This window comes from Mandrillus leucophaeus, unplaced genomic scaffold (genome assembly GCF_000951045.1).
Source record: "Mandrillus leucophaeus isolate KB7577 unplaced genomic scaffold, Mleu.le_1.0 Scaffold190, whole genome shotgun sequence".
Classification (NCBI taxonomy): domain Eukaryota; kingdom Metazoa; phylum Chordata; class Mammalia; order Primates; family Cercopithecidae; genus Mandrillus; species Mandrillus leucophaeus.
The window spans coordinates 2,980,397-3,005,146 of record NW_012101921.1 but is presented as its reverse complement, the minus strand read 5'-3'; the positions used below and the strand labels follow the sequence as shown (position 1 = coordinate 3,005,146).

Genomic DNA, 24,750 nt, shown 5'->3' with positions numbered 1-24,750 from the left:
AAAGACCTTGAGCTAAAGAAAACTGTGTTTAAAAAAATTAATGTTGTAATTGAAATAATACTGTAAAATGTGAGGATTCCTATTGATAAGTGAGTGCATAAGAGAAATAAGTCCATTTTCAGCAATTTTGACTTTACGTTGTTATCATATTTCACAGAGAGGTTCCTCCAGTCAGTCGCTGTGTTCTCTGCCTTCCTGTAGATCATGTTAAAGATTATAAGAGCTGAGGTTAGCTCAGATTTTTAAGAGCAGAGTTCCTGCCTATCAGGTTGTTATTCCTTGCACCTGTTTTGTTTTGAATTACATCCTCTCCCTCAGACCCCAGCGGAAACTTGAGAAATCAGTGTCTCATGCTGTCTGAGACAAAGGACTCTTTTTATCATGGGAAGGGAGAAATTTGAAGTTCATAAAGTGAAAGGAGATACAGGATCCTCCTAGATAGGTTAATTTAGCACATTCCAAGTTTTTTTTTCATCTTGGAAGTCATGCTTTCCATCCCCTCCAAGCCATTCCACTCTTATTGTCTGAGACTTCATATGACTGAAGATAATTCTGAGTATACTTTAAAAATTATGCAACACAACGAAACATCTCACAGTGGGCACACTGTCAGACTTTTGTCATTTCCTAGAATCCCTGTAAAATATCTGATGGTATGTGGTCCCATAATGTGAAGGGATTTGTTTGGTGGTTCTCATCCAATAAAAATAGTATTATTTGTTGTTACGTGTTTTTAGTATATGCAGATGGAACAGGCAAAAAGTAATACCTTTGTTTTTATTAGGGTAGGATATTTGAGATTGCAGAGTTTATGTACTTGTGCTATAGTTCTTAGATATATTTATGGCACCCAACATATTTGAGTTACTAAGGACACAGCTGACCATTTAAAAGCACTGTGGTTGAGTATAGCCAATTTGGCAGGCACCTGAGGCCTGAAGTAAAATCAACACACAGGCCTAAAGGAAAGTTTAAATAAATAATACAAGTCTTTTCTTATTTTAGACCATATTATTGTTCATGACATTCTTGCATTTCTCTGTATTGCTACCCACTTCACCCTTTGCTTCTATGGCAGGGTTTCTCAGCCTCGGTACTCTTGACATTCTTTGTTGTGGGTGGCTGCCTTGTGCAATGTGGTGTGTTTGGTAGCACCCCTCCTTCATTTGTGACAACAACCACCACCAAAAATGTCTCTAGACATTTCCGTATGTCCTCTGGGGAGGCAGGGGGCGGAGGCGGGGGCAGCTTGTTGAGAACCTTTGTTCCATGGTACCTATGGATTTTCCCCATCATCCTGTGGGATAAGGCATGATACAGCTCTATTAAATACCAGCAACCACAAAAGAAACCGTTCCTGACCCAGGCAGAAGTTGTGGCTCAGCATTCTACAGTGAGCCATGCATAGGCATAAATGAAAAGGTGGGGGGATACAAAACTCAGACTGGAATCACTAAGGAGGCGCTTTCCTTCCTCTCTCTTTCTCTTTCTACTGGAAAAGTGTTGTGAACATATAAGCCAGCTCACTTTTAAAGTCGTAGCTTCTTATAGCGTGCTTCATGTCCTTGTTCCAACCTGTTTCTGATCCACTTTCATGATATATAGCTGAAACTGAATTCTGCCCTCCCCAGAGTCAGAAAGCATAATAAAATTCTAGTTTCTATTTACCTAAGGAAGCTTCGGAAAATAACACATAATTAAAATTTTATCACTTCTTTACTTGAAGCACTGATGAATTGCCAGGTACAGTTGCTGTCTATTTCACTGATCCTCTCTTGGGTTGGGGACAAGAGGCTGTGTGAATGAATCTTCTCTAAGAACAAGAGGTTCTGCTGAAAACTTAACCCAGAACATAAAAATTTTTTCTTTGAGTTAAGCATAAAACTTTGTCCATATTCCCAGATTCAGACCTCAGAAAGGAAACTGGTGGATAAATCTAATGGGTACTGAAAATACATGGTGGAGATAGTAATTATGCTTTTTTTTTTTTTTTGAGAGGAAGTCTCACTCTGTAGCCCAGCCTAGAGTGCAGTGGCGTGATCTTGGCTCACTGCAACCTCCGCCTCAGCCTCCTGAGTAGCTGGAATTACAGGTGTGTGCCACTGCATCTGGCTAATTTTTTGCATTTTTTAGTAGAGATGGGGTTTCACCATGTTGGCCAGGCTGGTCTTGAACTCCTATCCTCAGGTAGTCCATCCGCCTCAGCCTCCTAAAGTGCTAGGATTATAGGCGTGAGCCACCGCACCCAGCCCGTAATTATGTTAAGATTTTTTAAAGGACCTTAAATATTATATAGATGTCATATATGTAAATGTCAAAGTCAGTAGTAAATCTGGCGCTTGACTCTGAAAGTAGTATGACGCATACAAATAAGACTTTTAAAAACATATCCTTATTATTGCTTTTAGAAATTGTCAAATCATTCTTACACGTGTTTTTCTTTGTCTGTTTGGGGGGAACAAAGGAAAACTACATCTATTATATTAAATATAATTATATTTCTTTCTGTTTTGGACAAAGGCATATGTTTGAAAAAAACATAAGTTAAATCTTACTTGAATTTCTCTTGTTACTATCAATAGCATGCATATTTTGTGCCTTCTCTACATCAAGTGAATGGGATTATTGAGGTATGAATTTGTACTTGCAAATATTCACCTTTGTTGCCAAATGTTGCCTTCCTGCTTCGTCCTCCACTTTTTTATCCTTATTAATTAGTGGGTTGTGTGTTATAGTCTTGAACTGGTAGCTCTCTGAAGCAATTGTTGAGGTGCGTGTAGGCATCAGATATCAGATGTTTTACTGATGGACCCACGTTCATATGGAATAAGTATTTAGAATCTTGCTCATTTTTCTATTTGGGATGCCTTTTTAATCTTTACAAAGTAAAATTTCTGGTGAGGGGGACATTTTTCATTAGCTTCCTGAGAATTATATTTCTAAAAAGGGGTCTAAGATTGTTTGTTTGGAGTTTTTTTTTTTTTTAATATCAAATGGATTTAAGAGGTTTTTTTAAAGTTGTGACTTTGAAGAGTTTACAAGTGCCAGAAAATTCCATCACCTTTGTTAATCTTCAAAGAGATCAGTATAATTAACATTTTACATGTGCTGTTTGACACTTTTTTCTTCTTATTCACTTCTTAAGCCTTTAAAAAAAATTTTTAGATAGTAAGATGAGTTTTACATGTAAATTTTAGTCCATTTATAGCAGATAGACTTTTAGACTTTATGCTTGCCCTTTCTTCTTAGATTACAGGATATATAGTCATTTTTATATCTAACATGTTTCTGAAATGCAGTTTCAGTTTCCTGCTTTATAATTGATTTTTTCAAATATGTGAGACATTTACTTGTCCAATTACCAAATTGTTTTTTGGGGTTTTTTTTTGTGGGGTTTTTTGGTTTTGTTTTTCGTGTTTTTTGAGACAGAGTCTCACTTTGTCACCCAGGCTGGAGAGCAGTAGTGAGATGTTGGCTCGCTGCAAACTCTGCCTACCAAATAGCAGGGACTACAGGCGTGCACTACCACACGTGGCTGATTTTTGTATTCTTAGTAGAGATGGCATTTCACCATGTTAGCCAGGCTTATCTAGAACTCCTGACCTCAGGTGATCTGCCTGTCTTGGGCCTCCCAAAGTGCTGGAATTACAGGTGTGAGCCACTGCACCTGGCCTCCAAACTGTTTTTTAATTTTGTTTATTTATTTATTTTAATTTAATTTTTCATAGAGATGGAGTCACAACTGTGTTGCCTAGGCTGGTCTTGAACTCTTGGGCTGAAGCAATTTTCCCGCCTCAGCCTCCCAAAGTGGTGGGATTACAGACATGTTCCACTGCATCCAGCCGCAAATTTTTCTTATACTGAAAAGAAGTATGCATTGATCAGTTTGAGAGAAAATTGAAATAGTCATCAGGTCTGTTTTTTAGATGTGCATATAGAGAACAGAGATACAAGGCAGTAATTTATTAAAATTCATGATTGAACATACAGATATGTGTGTTCAATATGTACATTTAGGAAAAAGATGCTAGAAATTTGAGTTGATGTTCTTCAAAGGAAACTCTTAGAGTAAATTAGAAATGTAGTTACAATCCACACCCACCAACTCAAAGGGGTACTGAGTTGGGTAGGTTTCTGAAGAAAATCAGTAACAGTGTCCCCTGGCCTGTAATCCGTAAGCTGTGGTAGGCTCTTACTCATGCCCTTGCCCCTCCCCAAGAGCTCAACGGCCTCATTAGAGAAGAAGGACTATATTGTTCAGTAAACATGTCTTGAAGATCATCATTTCATCTATTCTGGAAAAATGTATGATTTACTTTGTTACTCTCCCCTTGTCCTAGCTTTTCCTCCTTTGTTGTTTCTGTAAATTTTTACTTCTCCCTCCCGAATGAGAGCATGAGTAGAGATGCATAATTTTCAGTTGTCTATCCATTTCAGAAGTTAACTCTTACTATCACTGCATTGATCAGAGTAAGTTTGGTCATTTTAAAAATCATATAGAGAAACTGAGATGGGGGGTAACCTGTGTGTGTGTGTTAGAAGTTAGACCAGGAGTGATGGTAGAGGCCTAAAAACATCTAAAATTTCAGTTAAAAAAAGAAGCAAAATAACTCCAAAAAGTCTGCCAAAGAATTTGTGTTCAAGTGAATATTTTTAGTATTTTTGTATATATTTAAGAATTGACAACATCTTTCACTTTTAAAAAAAAAAAATAATCGACCTTTCACAGGTGCAATAGGTTGTTGTGGAGTGTTAGTAAGCACTCATTTCCCGAGGTCAGGCACAGTTTAGAGAACCTTGTCACTCAAAGTGTGGTGCTGGACCACAGAATCGGCATTGCTTAGAACTGGTTAGAAATGCAGAATCTTAGGCCACCTCAACTCTCTTGAATTAGAATCTGCATTTTCACAAGATCCCCAGTTAAACTCCTATGTTCATTAATGTTTAAGTACTAATTCAGATGAGCCTTTTTCAGGATGCTGTACTGGGGCTCCCAGCTAGTAGCTAGATGGTTGGACCAACTGAACCTAACATTCAGTGATTGGTTATGCCTTTGTTTCTATGACCAACAGGGAGATTGGTGTGATGCTAATTATCCGGTATCTTAGCTTAAAATGCTGATGATAACCCTTAATACTGTAAGTGATATATAGCTTTGTGTTCTAGCTATCACCTAATTGTTTGTTTCACCAAGAAGGTGGTGAACTCATGGAGAGCGGGGATTGTGTCTTACTTACGCTGTCTCCAAAACACCTATTACTAAGCATATAGTGAGCCCCAGGTTGATTGGTTTGATTCGCTTTTCCAAGAACAATTTTGATATTGTGAGTCATCTCTGTGTGGTTAGATGCATCTTTTATTATTTCTTCTCTTTCAATATGTATATTTAGAGCCATAAATGTTCATTTAATGCCGTTTTAGTCCCATCCCATAAAAGTTCATACATGGTGCTTTCATTGTTGTCCACTTTTAAATAGTTGAGAATTTTCATATTTTATTTTTAACCCATTGATTATTTTTTGAAATTTAAACATTGATGTTGAGGTCTTATTGTTAAATTTTGTTATAATGTTATTTTGTGGCCAGAGAACATAATCTACAATTATATTCCTTCTTTGAGAATTTTTTGAAGCCATTTTTGTGGTATGGTAGTGTGGTAGTTTGTGAATTGTGTGCTTGGAAGACTGTTGTGTTACTTGTATCTTCTATACTCTTACTGATTTTTAAAACCTGCTTAATCTGTCATTTTATAAGCAGTGTGTCAAAAGCTCCTATACATGAATTTGTCTTATTTCTTTTTTAATTCTATACATTTTGGTGCAGCAGTTAGAAGCAGTATCCGTGAAGTGGCTAGAATCTTTATGATTGTAATGCTTTTTAAGGAGAATTGTTCCTTTTATCATTAAGTATTTTCCTCTTTTATAACTGTTAATGCCTTTTGGCTTAAATTCTAGTTTTGTCTGGTACTGGTATGGTGATTTGCTTGGTATTTCTTGAATATCTTTTTTATCTTTTATGTTCATTCTTTCTGTCTCTCTAAGTTTCAGTTGTCTCTCGTAAAGAACATATATCTGATTTTGTTTCAGTATGCAATCTGATAGTCATAGTCTCATTTTAAATAAACTTCTTAAGAATAGTTTTATATATACTGAAAAGTTACTAAGATAATACAGAAAGTTTCTGTGCCCCCCTCACCTAGTTTCTCCCGTTGTTAGTATGCAACTAACGTAATGTCTTACGTTAGTATGCAACATTTGTCATGGCTAAGGAAGTAATTGGTACATTACTATTAACACCACACGCTTTATTCAGATTTCACGAGTTTTCACCTGCTGTCTTTTTTCTGTTCCAGGATCCCATCCAGGTTACCACATTACATTTAAATGTCATATCTCCTTAGACTCTTCTGGTCCGTGACAGTTTCTCATGCTTTTTTCATGTTTTTGATGGTGTTAACAGTTTTGAGGAGTACTGGTCAGATACTTTGTAGGAAGTTCCTCAATTTGGGCTTATCTGTTTTTTTAATGGTTAGACTAGGAGTATGGGTTTTTGGGAGAAAGATCACTGAGGTGGTTTGCCATTATCTTCATGTCATATCCAGGGTACATGCTATCAATATGACTTATCACTGGCTAGGCGCAGTGGCTCACGTCATAATCCCAGCACTTTGGGAGGCCAAGGCGGGCAGAGCACTTGAGATCAGGAGTTTGAGACCAGCATAGCCAACATGGTCAAACCCTATCTTCACTAAAAATACAAAAATTAGCCGAGCATGGTGGCACACACCTGTAATCTTAGCCACTCAGGAGGCTGAGACGGAAGAATCACTTGAATCCAGGAGGTGGCGGTTCATGCCACTGATGGCCAAGATCATGCCACTGCACACCAGCCTGCGGGACAGAATAAGACTCCATCCAAAAAAAAAAGACTTATCACTGTTGATGTTAACATTAATCACATGGCTGAGAAGTTGTGTTTGCCAGATTTCTCCACTGTGGAGCTACTTTCCTCTCCTGTCTTTTCCATACTCTACTCTTTGGAATCAAATCACTAAGTGCAGCCCACACTCAGGGGGTTGGGAGAAGGAAGTTGAGCTTCACCTCCTGAAGCTGAGTAGGGGGCGTATTGACATTACTTATTTTGAATTCTTCTCTGTGGAAAATTTGTCTCTTCTCTCCCATTTATTTATTTGTTCAATCATTTATTTCAATCAGTATGGACTCACAGATATTTATTTTGTACTTTGGGTTGTAATCCAGTATTACATTATTTATTTTGTTGCTCCAGTTATTTCAGCTTCAGTTTTAGCTATTGGGAGCTCTTTCAGGTTGGCTCCTGGGTGCCTTTGACATGCTTTCATCTTTTCAGTTTGTTTTTCTTCCTTTTTTTTTTTTTTTTTTTTTTGACAAAGTCTCACTCTGTCTCGCCCAGCCTGGAGTGCAGTGGCGCGATCTCAGCTCACTGCAGTCTCTGCCTCCCAGGTTCAAGTGATTCTCCTGTCTCAACCTCCCAAGTCGCTGGGACTAGAGGCGTGCACCACCATACCCAGCTAATTTTGTATTTTTCATAGAGACAGGGTTTCGTCATGTTGGCCAGGCTGGTCTCGAGCTCCTGACCTCAGGTGATCCACCAGCCTCAGTCTCCCAAAGTGCTGGGATTACAGGCGTGAGCCACTACACCCAGCCATTTTTCTTCCTTTCTGGCACAAGATGTTCTAGTCTCACCTTGTATATTCCCTTTTCTACATACAGAAATAGTCAATACCTGGTTTCTTTTATTGGAGAATGATATTCGAAACCAAGATTGGGGCACTGAGTATGCTCATGGCTACTGGGGTGTTATCTCTTCTAGGCCGTCTCAGTGGACAGAGCTAGGAAATACATATATGTATACTAACCCATTTATGCACACATGTCTATTTCTGTTTCTGTCCTTCTGCAACTGTATTTAAACTAAACAAGAGTTCATACTGATGTCTTTGACTCTACTCCAGTACTACGTGGTTCATTTTAGCTTTCTGACTTGCATTATCTGTAACCTTTGTCCAACAGTGAGAAACCTAGCTCCTGTCATCTACTACTTATTTATTTCCTCGAGTCCTAGTATAGTTGCACAGATGTTTCAGAATTTTTAACCCATACTAATGGTAGAAAAAAACCTTACCTACTAGAATACTGTATATACATTTCTTTTGTCTTTAGTCTTACAGCTTCTAGTTAGAACATCATTTTTCAAAGTTATTTATAGAGCACAGTTAGATTCTTTCACCACAATTGGGTTCTTTTGTACTGATCTCCTGGTTGATTTTTTTTAAATTTGCATACATTAAACTTTAGTCTTTGTACTATAAAGTTCTGTGCATTTTAACCAGTATATAGGATCCTGTACCCACCACTACAATATCATATAGGTTAGTTCCACACCCTAAAAAATTTCCTGTAGTTCGCCTAAGCATTCCTATTTCCACAAACCTCTGGCAACCACTGATTTTTCCATCCAGTGGTTTTACCCTTTCTAGAATGTCATGTGAGTGAAATCATAAAATATGTATAACCTTTTCATTCTGGCTTCTTTCAGTTAGCAAAATACATTTAATATTCATCCATATTGAAGCCACAGCTTCTTTGTATTGCTGAATACTGTTTCATTTTATGGATATACCAAGTTTGTTTACCCTGTTCACCTATTGAGGGACATCTTGATTGCTCCCACTTTGGTGCGGTTATGAAGAAAGGTACTATACATATTTGTAAGTTGGTTTTTATGTGAACATAAGTTTTTAAATCAGTTGGGTAAGTACCTAGCAGATTGCTGGGTCATGTGGTGAGTCTGTGTTTAACTTTGTAAGAATCTGGCTATCTTCCAAAATGACTGTACCATTTTGCATTCCCACTAGCAGTGAATGAGAGTTCCTGTTGCTCTCAGTCCTTGTCAGCACTTGGTGTCACCAGCTTGTTGGGTTTTAGCTGTTCTAGTAAGTGTGTAGAATTATAATAGCTCATTGTGGTTTTTATCGTTCTTGTCTTTTAGTAGGCTATTTTAATCCATTTACATTAATTATGATTCCTGATATTGAACTTTTTTGGTTCTATTATTTCACATTTTCTCTTTAACACATTTTTCTTTGCTTCTTGTTTTCTTTCCTTTTACAATTGTATTAAATAGTTGTGTGTTTTTTTAACTCTCTCTTCCTTTTTTTCCTTATTCTTTTGGAAGTTATAGACTCCATCTCTATCTTTTTAAGAGGTTGTCCATAAAATCTTAAAGATATTATCTTTATTTTCTCCTCTCCAGAAGATATGGACATTAGAATACTGTAACTGAATTTGCTTTTCCTGTCTTCTACATTATTATTGTCTGCTGGGCCTACCTTGGTTTTAATCAGTCATTATTTTTATTATTTAACACTCAGTATTTATGCTTGCTAACATATTTAACCAATTTCTCTGTTCATTATTTTTTCTTGCATTCCACTCCTTTCTTCTGATTTCTGTTTCTGTCTTACTCAGTTTCTGTCTTATCCTGTAGTTGAGGTTGTCCAGGTTGACACTTATTTCCTTTAACACTTTGAAGATATTATTAGGCTGGTGCGATGGCTCACGTCTGTAATCCCAGCACTTTGGGAGGCCAAAGCAGGCGGATCACCTGAGGTCAGGGGTTTGAGACCAGCCTGGCCAACATGCAGAAACCCCATCTCTAATAAAAATACAAAAATTAGCCAGGCCTGGTGGTGGGTACCTGTAATCCCAGCTATTCAGGAGGCTGAGGCAGAAGAATCACTGAAACCCTGGAAGCGGAGGTTGCAGTGAACCCAGATCATACCACTGCGCTCCAGCCTGGGCAACAAAGCGAGACTCCATCTCAAAAAGAAAAAAGAAGATACTATTGTATTGTCTGTGACATCTGTTATTATAATGAGACAGCTATCATCAGTTTGATTGTCATTCCTTTGTAGATTATCTACTTTTTGTGACATTTAAGATTTTTCTGTTATTGATGGCTTACAGTTTTATTATGATGTTCCTAGGTGATCATTGGTTGTATTTATTATACTCAAGACTTGGTGAAGTCCCTTGATATGAACTAATATCTTTATTAAATTCCAGAATATTCTTTATCTCCGTCTCTTTGAATATTGTCATTTCACAGTTCTCTCCAATTTTTATCTCTCGACTTTATTCTTGATTAGTTCTTCAGATATATTTTCTAGTTCACTGATTCCATTTTCAGTTGCCTATAGTGACACAGGTGAAATAAGTATTTCATTCTGTCATGAAATTTTCTACTTCAGTGAAGGTGTCTCTTCCCCATCCCACCCTGAGATCTGCCTCTTATTTTCTCATGGTAATTCTGTTTATTTCTTTTAGTCTTTTCATTATCTCTTTGACTGTTTTCTATTAATTTCTTCTTAAATGCCCAACATCACCTCTGCAATATTTTCTCCAAAACCTATGACCTCTATCTAATTGTGTGAAAATACTATACAAACCTAAATTGAGGGACATTCTACAAGGTATCTGTTTACCTTAGTCTTTTTCAAGTTACTGGTTTTCTGTAGTTCCTGGAATGTGAATTCTGCCTTTTGCTGTGTCTGGTGCCTTTCCCAAGGGTTGTAATTGTTTTTTAGCTCATCTTCAGGAACCGTTTTTCCTGGCAGTCACCTGTGCACTGGATGGTAGAGGCAGTTGTCTCTGGTAGTTTTGCGTTTAACCTTTTAGGGTCCTTCCTATAGATATCATAGGTCAAGACCCAGCATTTTGTAAATTTCTTGTTCCTGTACTCCATATGCCTCTCTCAAACCTGAAATTCTTATTGCTTATAAGGAACAAATTTTTCACCTCTGGCCCCAAGGTAACAGATTCTTTGCCATATCCCCAATCAGATGATGGAGCTTTCTAGTGAGTGAAACAGTTTTTCATTGCTGTAAGCTTTGTGCAGTGCTCTCAGCTCAGCATCTAATTCCCCTGTGGGTCACTGCACCTCATCGGTCACCATGGCTCTAAGTTCCTTCTTCATATCTGGCATTTGGAGATTCCCTTTCTTGCCATTGAGCTTTGTATATTTAACACATTTTTTCCTTAAAAAAAACAAAATCTATGTCTAAAGAGGAGGGGGGAAACGTCATGTGTCACCTCAGTCAAGCATTGACTGAATTTTCAAATCCCTTGTTGTGAATGAGTTACCAGGTTGATCCCTCTTCCAGGCCTGTGGTAATGGCACATATAAGAGCATATTAAATATTCAAGCAGGAAAGGACCATTATCTAAACTCTAAACAATTCTAAACAATTTATAATTTTGCCAAAGGCATTTGCAGACTCTTCCACAGGTAGCTCAGAGGAGATGCTATTGTTTATCCCAACTCCCCACTGCCGCCTTCTCTTTCCGCGATATTGTGCCACTCCCAGGGCTATGTTCTGCCCAGGAATAGGTTGTGTTGAGTCATAGAATTTTAAACCTGTAGGTGGCCTTTCAGCTGTGTACTCCATGAATGGGAAAACAGACCTGAGGAGGTGACCTGATTTTTTTTGAGACTGAGGACCGTGCCTCACTCACTACTTAAACTCCCAGTGTCTGGCACTGGCTCTGGCACATAGTAGGGGCTCCTGAAATGTTGGCTGCATGTGAAGTCACACAGTCATTTAGGAGCCAGACCCCATGAATCTTAATTCCCTGGACAAACTCATTCTAGGCCACCCTCCTTTCTAGTCATCTCACATCAAAAAACAGATTTTGTTTGCCTCAGAGTAGTGATGGATAGAGATAAGTGAGCTGCATGTATCTAGGTTGCCAGAGCCTCTGCGAAGCCCTTCTGAATGTCAGTCATAACTGACATTTGACTTAATTCAAGTGTGGTATTTGGGGCTCAGAAACCTAGTAGGAGTCTTCGCTGTTGATTCCAAGCAGGTGTTAAGTGTTTTGCTTCTAAGTGAGACAGAAATAGACTTCATTCATTTAACATGTGGCCTTCAGTAACCGAGACGGAATGTTTAGAATATGGATCTTTATCATTGTCTGAGGGCATCCTAGTAAATCTCTAACACCACATGTAGTTTGGGAAAGAGACATTGCTTCTGTGTATTTTCAGCTATAGAATTAAAGAAAATTTTGAAAATGACTTGAGCCAAATGGAAGCCATTTTTGAAGAGCAGATGGTTCTCTGTTTTAAAAATGTTGGCTCAATTGTCTCAGGTGTTTGTAGAAAACAAATCATCATAATGAGGGTATTATTTCAGGAGTGCATACAGCAGGGTGTCCTTGTGTCTTGACCATCTGAATGTAGTAAGACAAGGGAAGCCGTGTGCATTCTGAACTGTATCTTTATATACACTGAATAAAATAGAAGAGAGTGTTACTAGTTATGTGTAGAATCCTTGGAGAGGCCAGAGAGGAGGGATGTTCTGTTTTCTACAGGTACAACTTTAACCGTGTTGTAAATATTGGCTCTGAGGGTTTCACAATGTTGATCTGGCTTCAGGGGCCCCTTTTAGTCTGAAATGGCTTGCAGTTGGGTGGTGTTTCTTGTGTTGGGTTGTGAACACTGACACTGATTTCACAAAATTATCTTGCAAAATGCTTTTGCGTGTTTGTGCTTTGTTTTATTCCTTTTCTTGGAGACCTTCCTAGTACAGGCCCCGGGCCAATTTTCCTTTGCTGTCTTAACACTGTCAGCAGTTCTGTAACAAGATTAAAGGGATACCTCAGTTTTCAAAAATAGAAATGCAAGAGGTTTACTGCCCAGCAGAGGAAAGTCAGAATAACCAGCATTGTATTCTTTTGGCCTACAGATTTTTCAGTTTCCTAAAATTGTGACCTTGTGTTTAGAAAAAGAAAACAGTTACGAAATTTTCCTCTGTGTAAAATGATTTTGAAGTGCATGCTAGCTTCACTTTAATGCTCCTCTTTTGGAAAGAATTTTGTGTAAGGTGCATTCATCTTAGATGTCACCCAGTAATTGAAAAGCTAAGAAGCTACAATGATAAAGTATAAATCACACAGGGACCCCAAGTGTACTTATCATTTTAAAATTAAGAAGAATAGAGATAAAATACTGTGTTTTATTATACTTACTTCATTCCTACTTGGTATACACAGTTTGTAATCTTGCAGTGTTTATTGCTCCATTGATAGTTTCATTGACAAACTGGATTATGTGGTGGCTAGAGGATGATACAATGTAAAGAAGTTTTGGATCCAGGCAGACCTGAACTTAATATTCTCTTTCCCCATTTTCTAGATACTTGGTCTAGGGCAAGTCACTTAAACTCTGAACTGAAGCTTACCCCTCTGCAAAATAATAACACATACTTGGCAAGGATGCTGTAAGGAATAGAGATGTTACGTGTACAAATTCGCAGTATAGTGGCTGGCATGGTATAGTTTCTTAATAAATGGTAACTATCATTTACATGGTTTTTCTGTTTTTTTTTTCTTTTTGGTCCACGACCATTTATTAGAAAATAAATCTTACCTCCCCAGACTGAAAGCTGTCTTTGTCATATACTGAGTTTCAGTATGTAGTTGCTATTATTTTCCAGATTTTTAGTCTTTTCCTTTGAACAATTTATTCACACACCAGTTGCTCACAGTAGCTTTATAATACGTGTTTTACAATTTGGTGGAGACTAATTCCCCTTCAGTATTATTTTTTCAATATTTTATGAACTTTAAATCAATTTGTATAGTCCCCTACCTTTTATTGTCATTTTTAAAATTAGGATCACATTCATTGTTAACTTACTAACTGTATATAACATGTTTAATTTTGTGTTGTTTAATGGTTTATGCCTTTCCATTTGTTTGTATCCTTATATGTCAACAGCATTACATTTTAAAGGTTCCTTCATATAGAATGCATTTTTAAAATATTTCTTATTGCTGTTATCAGTGGGTACTTTTATTGGTTGTATCTTTTGATTGTGCTGTTTTACTTTTGAAAATGATTGACTTCTGTATATTTGCTTTGTAATAATACTATTAGTCATCACTTTTATTGCATTAACTCTGGGTCAAACACTTAGATGCACCTACATATATTTGCTAATTGAATTCTCATAACGGTTCTAGAAAGTGAATACTGTTTTACAGTGAGGAAAATGAGGCTCGCATAGCTAGAAAGTGGCAGATCCAAAGTTCAGAGCCTATATTCCTAACTTCAGTACCATACTGTACCTTGTCACCTAACTCTCATTTGCAGTATCATTTGTAAAGATCTTTTGTGCACTAATGTGTTTTCCATTGATTCTCTTGGGCTTTCCTTAAGAATATTACATGTTTTTGATCAGACTAAGTATTATAAAGATGTCAGTTTTCTCTAAACATAGGCTTTAATGCATGTCCAACAAAAATTTTAACTTTTTAAACTTTCACTTGATAGTGTAATTCCAAAATTCGAAAATTGATGTGCAGCAATAAATAGTAAGGATAGATGAAATTTTTTTGATTGAGATTGTGTTGCATCTGTAGAGCAATTTGGGGAAAATTGACATTGTTAAAGTATAATTTCATAAAGGTAAAATCACTCTCAGGCAAATATAAAATAAACATGCATATAAGATTTTATTTAACTCATTAATAAGGGAACTAGAAAGATGTTATGATCAATACAAAGAACATCTGTTGGTAATATTAGAAATAAGCTTTCCTGGTGTATTCCAATGGAGAGTTTAAATACTTACTAGACTTGGCCACGCTCAATGGCTCATGCCTGTAATCCCAGCACTTTGGGAGGCTGAGGTGGACAGATCACATGAGGCCAAGGAGTTCGAGACCAGCCTGGCCAACATGGTGAAACCCTGTCTCTACTAAAAATACAAAAATTAGCCGGGCCTGATGGTGTGCACCTGTAATCCCAGCTACTTGGGTGGCTGAGATAGGAGAATCGGTAGGTTGGGTTGCAGTGAGGGGGTTGGAGGTGGGGGTTGCAGTGAGCCAAAATTGTGCCACTGTACTCCGAGCCTGGGAGACAGAGTGAGACCCTGTCTAAATAAATAAATAAATAAAGTTAACAACTGAGATTTATTACAAGCTGTTAATTTTTTTTCCTTAAGAGAACCTGGTCATGTTACTAACACAAATTGTTTTAGAGAGAAAATAGAAATAATTGGATGCCAATAATAACTTGCATCAAGAGAATAAACAGTTCTAGTAATCTTTTAAATTTGAGTTTTCACAGGGATAGTGAAAATGTTGGGCTTTTTGTTTTAATTCTTGAACATCATTTATGATTTAAACTGTGTGTTATATATTGTACTTTAAATAACCATGTAAACTTGTTGTTATTTTGTACACTCCCATAACATTTAACCTTAAACCCCCAATACATGTTTGTTAAATGAATGAATTAATGTTGTTTTTGAGTAATTCAAAGGGTGTGATAGGGATAGTGTTTTCTTTTCTTTTTTTCCTCTTTCTTTTCCTATTGGCAGCATTAGAAGTAAGTTTTTTTGGGTGGGTATTCCAACGGAGAGTTTAAATACTTACTAGACTTGGCTGGGCGTAGTGGCTCATGCCTGTAATTCCAGCAGTTTGGGCAGACCACTTGAGGCCAGGAGTCCAAGAGCAGCCTGGCTAACATAGTAAAACCCCGTCTCTACTAAAGATACAAAAAATTAGCGAAGGTGTGGTGGCGCACACCTGTAATCCCAGCTACTGTGGAGGAGATTGAGATTGCGCCATTGCACTGTAGCCTAGGCGACAGTGAGAATCTGTCTCAAAAATAATAATAAATACTTATTAGACTAATGCTCTACATTTGTCACATTGGAGGTCAAGCCACTTTGAAATGCAGTTTGTATGGCCTGTTTCCTTTTTGGTGACATGAACAGGAATGCTGCATAGCAGAACAAGAAAACTCGTGTTGCAGAAACCCTCTTCTGTTGGCTATGTTGAGTGGGTGGGGATTTGAGGACCTTCACACCCTACAATACAAAGTTCCCGGAGGAGTTAGAAACTCCTGACCCTAGAACTCCAAGTTTAATGACCACTTCACCTATCACTTCATCATTAAAAAGAGTGAGATTTTTCTAGAATAAAGAAGAAATCTCATTAATTTGAATTTTACTATTTTAGGGTTTTGTTTTATTTGTGTAATTCTGACACATGGACTACAAAAATGTACCTTCCTCCATGATGTTTATTATTAATGAATCTTCTGAATGTATCAGGTTCAGAACAGAAACAGTACTTGACAGTTGTGTGTTTTAGTTCACATTACTCATCGTATTTAAGTAATAAAAGTAGCAGCTCTTTAAAACTTATTTTTTTGTTTAAATAGATTTCTCATGCATTCAGATTAGTCTTTTCCCAGTTAGTTTGTTGTATGCACATTCTTAGACATTTGCCACTGATGTTTAAAAATTGTTTAGCTGACCACATAGTCTTTGGAGACTACTAAGAAAGAAGTTTATATTGTGAGGGGGTGACAACAGGCAGCCCAAAGATGGGAGAATACATTTGGATGAATGATGACAAAAACTCAGCGCCCAGGAACGAGTTATCCCAACCATCAGAAATCCAGCATGAGGTGAATATCGTGGGGCCTGGGTTTTATAATCCATCACTAACTTGGGGAGTAGATATTTAAACAGTGGGGAAAGTTAGCACATGAACCTAGCTGCTAAAATGGCAAGTGATTTTTTTTAGTGCACCAGAAAAGGGAAATAGTGGACCCTCTTAGCAATAAAGTGGCCAAATTGCTTGTGGAGGTTTGACAAACAGACCAAAGTAATTCAGTCCATGGACAGCAAAATAGTTTTTAGTTGAAGAAACTGTGAAGGTTTAATTTATTTTATTTGCCGAGGAGTTGATGCATTCAGGGGTGAGTTCACAAAAGAATCAAAGAGTTTGAGAATCAAGTCAGTGATCTCTCCCCTTTGTGACAAAGAAAAGAATGCATGTTTTGTTTTTTTCTTTGTCTTTATTTTTATAAGAGCACTTTCTTACTGAATATTGTTTAACATAAAGAGACAATTTACTTGTGAAAGTTCATTGCCCTCTCAACAAAAACTGAGCATTGCTCTTTCTTATATTATGAAAAGTCAGTATCTACTATTAACATTCTAATCAGTGTGGGAATTCTACCATTTAACCACCACTGCAAAAGAATGTTATAATATATAATTAGACATATGTAAAAACTCATCAAGCTATACATTTCAGATTTGGAACTTCAAGTTGTATTGCTACTTTTAAAAAATTGCATTAGGAGTGGTGGTCAGCGTTTAAGAATTATATTTGATAATTTAAGGAATTATATGCTTTATTGTATTATGAAGAGGATATTCTTTATCTAAAAAGGTTCCCCAAGGACTGAAGCTTTATGGTTAATTAAAAATAGAATAAATATTATAAAAATCTACCTTCAAGTTACTATGTTAATTATTTGGCACAATTCAAACTCCAGAGGCTGAAAAAGAAAATGTTGTGGGCATGTTTTTCAGTGTTCACTTCAAAGCAGAAATGTAATATTCATTAATCTTGTTCTTTGATTGTGATGTTAGCTCTTTTGTTACTGCGGAGTTTACCTTGGCCTGAGTGCTGGCAATTAAATAGCACAGCGAAGATTACTGGAAAACATTAACTTGTTATTGTTAGTTGACATCTTGCTGAGGTTGATGGGAAGTAGAGTTTATAAATAGCCTTGCCCCGTGCATTGATTTTGAAATCTACTGAGTTTCAGGGATGAATCTCATTATTCAGACCATTCATTACTTACATTTGACGCTTTTTATTTCACAGAGAGTAGTTTCATCCTTTAGAAAAATGTAATGTTGAACATAGCTGTGATACACCCTTATTGAAACTTTTGTGTTCAATATTAACTTCTTGAGTAAATTAGCTTCCTATTGTTTGCTTAACTTTATTTTTTTGGATATTATATAAGTGATGATCTTTCACTGTTTTAAAAAGGGGCCTATATTCCATTTTGTTTGATATATTTTAATCTAGAATGATCTTCATGTTTTGAATGTTTTCAGATAAGCATCCTTGAACATTTGCAGTGTTCAACATGAAACTTCTGTTTGTCTGTGAGAAGGATGTTGCTGTATGTCCTTTCCCGAAAGCGGCCTGCCACTTGAATTTTTATAGTGCACTGTCAGATGCAAATCATTAACTCTGAGATCTCTCCAGCATGATGGTGGAAAGAACACAGGGTCAAAGCAGTAATACATGAGGGATGAAAGGAAGTTGACTCTATTATGAGAAATCCAGGCAGTCAGACAAGGTATAACAAAAGTTTCTAGAAATCTGGCCAAATCGCCAAATAATTACTTTCCTCTTTCAGGCCAAGAGGCAAACCCTAAGTTTGCATTCTGATTCTCCTCATTAACTGATGATATGGGAAGGATTCAGTGCTATTCAGGTAGGCTTTAAGACATGGAGTTTTTTTTAACTGGGTGGTGGCTTCACTGATTAATCAGTAAGGTTTTAATTGAGTTTCAATTAAATGCTCAGTACTTTGCTAATTAAGCACTGAATAGATATAAAGCACTATAAATTCTTCACTGGGATCTTACAGCATGGCTGGGGAGACACAACCAACAAACCTGAAATAGAAACGTTGGAGTACAAGAATCACATAGTGTTAATTTTAAGTCCAAATTAATTTTCAGTCCATACTCACAGCATGACTGGAGGATATAGAAATTTCATGACTGAATTCTGAAGAGTTACATCATTTGCCTTTATGTCTTCAGATCTCTGGTGGTTAGGACACTGACAAAAACAGGAAGATTTTATAGGCTGTCAGTGTTTCCCAGCCTTACCTGACAGGAGAGTTACTTGGGGCACTGATGAGGATATAGATTCCCAAGTGCCTGTCCTGGAGGTTTTGGTCATGAAGGCCTGAGGTAGGACCCCAGAATCTGCCTTCTTAATGAGCAACCTAGCTGATTCTTGTGATCAGACAAATTTGAACAATACTGGTTTAAGTGTGCAAGAGAGGGACATAATGTACAAAACCTAGTTAATATGAGAGATAAGTTATTGTTTTCAGATCTAAAGGATAAAAAGGTGTATCCCCCAAGTGATAGATATTGTATGTCACAAAGTAATCTGCTTTTGAGATTAAAGGACCATGACGAGCCCTAAGAAGACCCTGAAATTTCTAAGCTCAAATATTTAATGGACAAAAAGTGTTCTGGATTTCATTTTATCACTTGTTCTACTCTAGGAAGGGTGCTCCTGGTCATTCATGTGGAGAAGTGGGCAGGGAGACATGAGTAAGGAGGACACGTTTGAAATAGCTCGTGGTATTAGCTTGGCAGACACAACAGGAGACTCTTCCAAGTTTAAAGGGCAGCTGGCGAGACTGCTCAAAGGCAGGAGTGAAGGAAGCAGGAGACTGAGCAATTTAGTAACACAATGTTTTGTGGTCAAGATCAAGGAGCATGAAGTAAGAGTTGTGGGAAACGGGGGCAGAGATAACAATAATAATTGTAATTGCACATGATACATCTTATGAAGATCAAGTAGGTCATCAGTACGTGTAAACTCTTGGGCCTCATGACATTCTCATCCTAAAAGATAGGGGCAGGGTGGTGGTACTACTTCAGTTTTACAGCTGGAAAGCTACTGTTAAGAGAGGTGTCATTGCTATAGACAGTGAACTAGAGAAAAAAGTCAGAGAATTTGAGCCAGTAGGTTTTCTGACTTGTGATGTTAGGTTGGATAGATGTTGGGGGACTGGAGAAGAGAAAAAAAGAACTATGTTGAGTTGAGGTGGTGAGTCTAATTGTTAAATTTTAAGTGGGTTTCAGTATAGGTAAATTAAAAGGAAGTTATCAACAGATTTAAAAAGTGGTGTGGGCCGAGCACAGTGACTCATGCCTTTAACCCTGGCAGCACTTTGGGAGCCCGAGACAAGAGGATCACTTGAGGCCAGGAGTTCCAGACCAACCTGGGAAACACAGACCCTGTCTCTACAAAAAAAAAAAAAAATTAGCCAGGCATGGTGGCACACACCTGCAGTTCCAGCTACTGGGGAGGCTGAGGTGGGAGGATCACTTGAATCCAGAAGATCAAGGCTGCAGTGAGCTGTGATCACACCACTGCACTCCAGCCTGGGCAACAGAGCAAGACCCTCTTTCAAAAACAAAAAGTGGTATGGAGTGGAGCTGATGAAGATAAGGGGCTAAAGAGGTTGAGAGGGCTTTTAGCTTTGAGCAAAGAGAAACTAGATTTGTATGGCAAGTAAAGTTGATGGTTCAGCACAAGTATATGATATTTTATATGAACTTTTGTACCTCCTTAAGATGACTGATAGATGACACACTGATAATTATTATCTACATCCTAACCATATCTTTAATGATAAGCCTACTTTTTAAAGAGTCTGCAATGGAGAAGGTTTTTAAAAAATTAAACTTTGCCTAGGATTTTGGTCTATAGGCTTTTTTCTTTTCAACGTAATAGTAGAGAGACTGGAAAAGAAGTGAACTTTAGAAAAGCGGGAAAGTAGGTCTTTACCATCCCAGTGTTGCAACGTCACTTGATAATTGTTCCTCTCCCCACAGTTACTACAGTCTTGTAGCTTGCCTCTAATGATAGACTTTGCTATTTCAAACCAGCACCTGTTGCTAGATTTTTGGTTTTTGTTTTGGTAAAGGATTAAAAGAAGTCAAAATGGATTTTTCAGAACATTTAATTAATGCAGACTCACAACACCAGTTGGTAATGTTAGGTAAATGTGTAGTTCACCCACAAGGCTTTTTAACTACAGGAAGAATCCTGTAGTCAGAAAATTCAAAACATGCCCCCAAAATCTTATTGAATACAGTATACAATATTGAATAATACTGACTTGAATGTAGGGAATTTTTAATTAAAATTTTTTTAATTGTGATAAAAGACACATATCATAAAATTTACTATCTTAACCATTTTTAAGTGCACAGTTTAGTAATGTTGTGTGGTCACACTGTTGTGCAGCCAGTCTCCAGAACTTTTTCATCTTGCAGAACTGAAACTCTATACCCGTTAAACAACACTGCCCTATTTCTCCTTTCCCTCAGCCCCTAGCAACTACCATTCTATTCCTTGTGTCTATAAGTTTGACTACTTTTGATACCTCATGTAAGGAAAATCATATAGTATTTATCTTTTTGTGACTGGCTTCACTTTGCATTATGTCTCAAGGTTCATCTGTGTTGTGGCATGTGTCAGAATTTTTAATGCTGAATAATATTCCTTTGCATGATATACCACATTTTGTTTATTCATCTGTCAATGAACTTTTGGTTTACTTCCACCTTTGGCTATTGTGAATAATGCTGCTGTGAACATGGCTGTACAAATATCTCTTTGAAACCCTACTTTCAATTCTTTGGGATATATCCCTATATGTAGTATTGCAAGGTTACTTGGTAATCTATTTAATGTTTTGAGGAGCTACCATACTATTTTCCATAAAAATATAGGGAATCTTGATTTCTTGTTTCACTTAGATGGCAACTTCATTGGGAACCTTGCTGGTTTGCTTCCTGGCCTCAGTTTCCTCCGATAATAAGAAATATTATACATAAACTTTTGCTTTCCTATTTATATTCCTCCACTGTGTTTTGGCTACCTACTCCTCTCTTCCTCATCTTCATATGTCGATCCTTTTGAAGGAGTTAAATCTACTTTTTTCACTGAATTGTTTTTAAGATCTGAGAAATTGGAGATTGGAGATCCAGGTGATCACAGATCACTCTGACCTCTTAATCTGTGACCTCTTCCTGTGAAAACTCCACATTCTTCAGACAGCTTTTTCTTCTTCACTCCACCTTACTTAGATCTTTCATTGACTGAATCCCTATGCATCTGTGTAACAGTTTATTAGACAGTAATTTTTATTGGTCAGTATTTTACTTTTTAAGTGAAATTAATTTCATTTCATTGCACATAGAACCCATTTAACTTGCTAAATATGTGCCAAGTTAAGAAATGAAAGAGAGAGAAACTATTAGCAATTCAAATGTTGACTTTTTCTCAATAAGGACGTGCCCTGCAGTGAACAGTGAAATGGTGTCCCACTGTTTAGTGGGGACACAAAGATACTGTCTCTTTAGTATCTCTGTGCTGAACATAATTCAAGGGTCATTTTTTACTTTACACAATATTCACCGTAGTCACTTGCTTTAGACCCTGCTCCCACATATTATATGTTATTGCCTCAAATCATAAGCTTCTAGGAAGTCGAGATTATCTCCCTTGCACCCCTCATTAGTTTAGGAGACAGTGTCTTCCCATCTGAGCAATTGTAAACTCTTAATTTTACCCCCTGGCCTATGCACAGTCCTGGCCTTTCCATCTTCAGCAAATGAGACTACCATTCACCCAGTTTCTCAAGAGGAACCTCGGGATCAAGGAACCCACCTTTTTTTTTTTTAACTTGCTTTCTAATCTACTGGTATCATCTACTTCTGTACCCTTATTCTCTACGCTGCTATACTTGTGCAAGCCAGCCTCATCTTTTGCTTGGACAACTGCATTTGCCTCATATCTGGCCTGTCTGCATATGTTGTTTGTGTGTGTGTGTGTGTGTGTGTGTGTGTGTGTGAGGGTCTTGCTCTGTCGCCCGGGCTGGAGTGCAGTGGCGCGATCTCAGCTCGCTGCAGCCTCCACCTCCCAGGTTCAAGCAGTTCTCCCACCTCAGTCTCCCAAGTAGCAGGGACTACAGGCGCCTGCCACCACGCCTTACTGATTTTTGCAGTTTTAGTAGAGACGGGGTTTCACTGTGTTGGCCACGCTGGTCTCAAACTCCTGGCCTCAAGTGATCTGCCTGCCTCAGCCTCCCAAAGTGTGGGGATTATAGGTGTGAGCCACCAAGTCTACATATATTCTTGCTCCCTTCAATTTATACTCTATATAGGGAGAAGGACCTTTTAAAAAAACAGATGAGGCCAGGCGCAGTGGCTCACGCCTGTAATCCCAACACTGTGGGAGGCCGAGGCAGGTGGATCACCTGAGGTCAGGAGTTCAAAACCAGCTTGGCCAACATGGTGAAACCCCGTCTCTACTAAAAATACAAAATTAGCCAGGCACGGTGGTGCATGCCTATAATCCTGGCTACTCAGGAGGCGGAGGTTACAGTGAGCCAGGATCGCGCCACTGCACTCTAGCCTGGGCAACAAGAGTGAAACTCCATCTCAAAAAAAAAAAAACAGATGAGATTCACTTAATTCCCTACTTAAAACCCATTAGTCATTTACCATCATAATTAAAATAATCTAAATCTCTAACAGTTGCTTATAAGCACCAAAATGACCTGACCCAGCCTACCTCTCCAACCTCATCTCATGCTGCTTTCCTCCTTTCATTCATCCCTAACTCCATGGACCTTCCTCTAATAACCAGACCTTGTCCTGCCCCAGGGCCTTGATATGTGCTGTTCATTTTGCTTGAAAGGCACATAAGCAGATGTCAACAAGTATTTGCTGAATGAATAAACAAGTCAGGCGCGTCATAAGGACGTAGACTGTACTGTCATCTCCCAGAAGTAAATAGAGTACATGATGTCAGTGTATATAATAGAACGCCTAGTGCAATCATTCTCCATTGTGAGTCATTTTTCCCCACGAGGGCATTGGCAGTGTCTGAAAATACTGTTGGTTGTCACTATTGGTGGTGTGCTGTTAGCATAAGATGGATAGCGGCTAAGGGCTAGGAAACATCCTGTAGCATGCAGGACAGCCCCCACAACAAAGAATTATCTGACAACAAAGAAATAACATTTGGGGAATGTTAGTAGTGCTGGGGTTGAAAAATCGTTTTAGAGTAATACATTTGAGTTAGGAGAAGTCAATTTTAATAGCACTGCTGGCCCTTCAGGTCTATCATATTACATAAACAGCTTTTTAAATTTTTTTATTTTCTATTTTATTTTCTTTTATTTTTGAGACAAGGTCTGGTCCTGTTGCCCAGGCTGGAGTGCAGTAGCAGATCTTGGCTCACTGCATCCTTTGCCTCCCCAGCTCAAGCCATCCTCCCTCCTCAGCCTCCCTAGTACCTGGAACTACAGGTGCACACCATCACACCCATATAATTTTTTGTAATTTTGGTAGATAACAGGGTTTCACCATGTTGCCCAGGCTGGTCTCGAACTTGTGAGCTCAAGCAATCTGCCCTCCTTGGCCTCTCAAAGTCCTGGGATTACAGGTGTGAGCCACCACGCCTGGCCTAATTTTTTTATTTTTATAGGGAGAAGATCTTGCTCTGTCTACCAGGCTGGAGTGCAGTGGTGCCATCATGGCTCACTACAGCTTTGAACTCCTGGGCACAAGCGATCCTCCCACCTCAGCCTCCTGAGTGGCTGGCTTATTTAAATACTAGAACGTATCCTTGTGTTTGGAGACTACTTTCTCATCCTCAGGAACTGTGTGTTATTTCCATAAGGGTGAATGCCCCTGCTCCACAGACTTATGAACTAAACTTCTCCTATTGGTGGGTATCCTGCTCACTTCCTCATAATGCTAAGCCGAACTCAGTCTTTCCATTTGTTTTTCCAATAATAAAAATGACCAGTGATAACCAAAGTTGAAGACATCCCTCTGGATCAGATGAGAAATCTCCCTCTTTCTCTTCTGCCACTTCAAAGGCTTTTGAATAAACAGTTTTCATAGGCCGGGTGCGGTGGCTCAAGCCTGTAATCCCAGCACTTTGGGAGGCCGAGACGGGCGGATCCTGAGGTCAGGAGATCGAGACCATCCTGGCTAACACGGTGAAACCCCATCTCTACTAAAAAAAAACACGAAAAACTAGCTGGGCG

At 38.1% G+C, this 24,750-nt stretch overlaps 1 protein-coding gene across 1 annotated transcript in view; it reads left to right on the top strand.

Moving 5' to 3' along the window:
- The window catches only part of THADA (thyroid adenoma associated), a 376,494-nt gene that overhangs the window by 219,775 nt on the left and 131,969 nt on the right, over positions 1 to 24,750 (top strand). The gene's annotated exons all lie outside the window — the stretch shown is intronic.